The following is a 2,500-nucleotide window of genomic DNA, read 5'->3' as shown; positions in this document are numbered from 1 at the left end:
GAGCTACTCCCGCCGATCCCCTGCGGTGGCGTGTCCGTCGCGACCGGCCGCGCTCGCCGTCGTCGGCGTCCCGCCGCGCTTGCCCGCGCGCGGGGGCCACCCGTGCCGGGCCGGGGAAGGGGCGCCCTGCCCCCCCCCTCTCTGCGGCCCGGTCTCGGCGGAGAGGCCGCGGCGCGCGATCGGCCGCGGGGGGCCGACCCCGCTGGCCTCTGCGATGCGGGGCGACGCCGGCAGAGGGCGCGCGCTCTCTGCCTTACCTACCTCAGCTGCGGGGTTGCGGCCGCCGGGGCCCGCCGCGCTCTCTCGCTCTTTCTCCTTAGCCGCCGCCGCGGGCTCGCGGGCGGCGCCGCGTCAGGCGCGACCGCGCGCCTCTCGCCTCGACGGCCTTGTCGCCTCGAACCGCACCGCGGCGGCGCCGGCCGCCGGCCACCCCTGACTCGGAGCGCTGTCCCCGCCCGTTGGGGCGCAGCGCTCGGCCGGCTCCTCCATCGCCGGAGGTCCGGCGGGCGCGGGCGACCCCGTGCCGAGCGGCGGCGTCGCCGCTCGGCGAGTGTCCCCGCCCCCCCCGGGGGGGGGGACGGTCGGCCGCGAGGCGCCCGCCTTCACCGGCGGCCGTCCCGGCCCGGGCCCCGCCCGTCCGCTTCCCCGTCGCCCTTCCCGGCCGCGTGTGGGCCAAAAAAAAGGGGAGGCGTGCGGGGCGGCCGCGGGGGCGCTTCCCCGTCCGGTCCCCGAGTGGAAACGAGGGGAGCGGGCGGTGCCCCCCGGCTCAGCCGCCGTACGCCTGCCCGCTGGGCGCGTGCTCGCGGAAGGGCAGCTCGGCGGTGCGAAGCGGCGGCGGTCCCGGGAGTGCGGCCGCGGGTGGCGGAGGGGTTTTGCCGAGCGGCAGACCTCGGGCGCTCCGCGATGCCGGCTCGGGTCTCGGCGGCGTCCCGCCTCCGGCGCCGGTGGCGGAGCGCGGCCCGCCGGGCGTTCGCCTTCCGGCGGGCAAGCGGTCCCGCGCCAGGGGTTGCGCCGGCGGAACGGTCCCGCCGCCGCGTGGCGTTTCGGGCGACGTTCAGGGGCCGCTGGCGGGAGAGCCGGCCCCCGCGTTTTGGCGCGGCGGCGTTCCGCGAGTCGGCGGAGCGGTGAAAAGGAGAAGCCAGGGAGTGAGCCGGGAGCGGCGGGGGCCGGCGGTCGCGCCCCCCGGCCCGCGAACGCGTAGTCGTCCCGTGATCGAGAGGCCGGGCGGGCCACCGTGCCCCCCGCGGTCCGGCGCGTTGCCGCACAAGCCCCTCCGCGCGGAGGTCGGGCCGAGCCCGGGCGCCTGGGCCGCCTCCGAAGGACGGCACGCGAGGCGGCGTCTCCCCTCGCGGGGGGAGGCGGTCGGGGGCGCGGGCCCCTCCGCCTTTCTTTGGCCGACCTTCGGAGCGTTGCGCGGGGTTTCTCTTTTTTGCCCCGCGCTTTCTCCTCCTCCTCCTCCGTTTGTGTGTGCTCGTACGGTCGAAGCGGGGCGCGCGGGGGCGCGCGCGTCCCTGCAGAAACAGAAAAGGGGCCGCTTCACGCGAGCGGTCCCGAAAGCCAGACAACTCTTAGCGGTGGATCACTCGGCTCGTGCGTCGATGAAGAACGCAGCTAGCTGCGAGAATTAATGTGAATTGCAGGACACATTGATCATCGACACTTCGAACGCACTTGCGGCCCCGGGTTCCTCCCGGGGCTACGCCTGTCTGAGCGTCGCTTGACGATCAATCGCCGTCCGGGGGGGCCACCCCGGCGGCGCGGCTGGGGTTGCCTCGCAGGCCCGTTGCCCGCGGTCGACGTCGACGTCGTCGTCGTCGTCGCCGCGCAGGGCCTTCGTCCCCCTAAATGCAGACTCGGGGAGCGCTCCGTAGCTCCCCGCTCCCGGAACGAGCCGCTGGGGCGGAGCTCGTCCTTGCCGGGGCCGTGCCGCGGTGCGGTGGCGGTGGCCGGGGAGAGCGAGAGTCGGCGTCGAAGACGCCGCCGTGGGCCGTGCGAGAGAGACGAGAGAGCGAGAGGGCCGAGAGGGAGGCGAGGCGCGGGCCTCGCCCCCGGGCTCTCCCCCCCGTGCGGGCGGCTGTCTGCGGGTGGGTACCGCGGGGGTACCGTGCCGTGCTGCCGCGCGCGCGCGAGGCCGAGAGCGCCGGGGACGGGGGTGCGACCCCCTCCTCCTTCCCGCGAAGCCCTCCCCTCCTCTCTCTGTCGCCGTCGCGTTTCTCTCTCTCCCCGCTTGAGGTCGCCGCTTTTCCCGCCCGGCTGGCCGGTTCCCCCCCGTCAGGGCCGTCTCTGCCGCTCTCCTCTTCGGTTCTCGTCTCCGGGATGGGAGTCTCCGTTTCCCTCGTTCCCCCCCCCCCCCGTGTGTCTCCTCGCCTTTTCTCTGCCGCCCACCCCCCCCCACCCCCCGGCGCGCGGGCGCCGGGCGGGGCGCGGGGGAAAGGGAGAAGAGAGAAGGTCGCGGGGGGAGGCGCGGTGTTTGGGGGGGGGAGGGGAAGCGAAGCCGGCC

The 2,500-nt window shown here is 76.6% G+C and overlaps 1 non-coding gene across 1 annotated transcript; it reads left to right on the top strand.

The window, feature by feature from the left end:
• The first annotated feature begins 1,563 nt into the window (after positions 1 to 1,563).
• Positions 1,564 to 1,716, top strand: LOC148218506 (5.8S ribosomal RNA). Its single transcript, XR_015800336.1, has one exon. It is a non-coding gene; the product is annotated as a 5.8S ribosomal RNA (ribosomal RNA).
• The last annotated feature ends 784 nt before the right edge of the window (positions 1,717 to 2,500 follow it).

The sequence above is a fragment of the Sturnus vulgaris genome, unplaced genomic scaffold, assembly GCF_052056855.1.
Source record: "Sturnus vulgaris isolate bStuVul1 unplaced genomic scaffold, bStuVul1.hap1 Scaffold_182, whole genome shotgun sequence".
In the NCBI taxonomy this organism is placed as follows: Eukaryota; Metazoa; Chordata; class Aves; order Passeriformes; family Sturnidae; genus Sturnus; species Sturnus vulgaris.
Note: the sequence above shows the minus strand (reverse complement) of the source record. Positions and strands in the feature narration are given on the sequence as shown.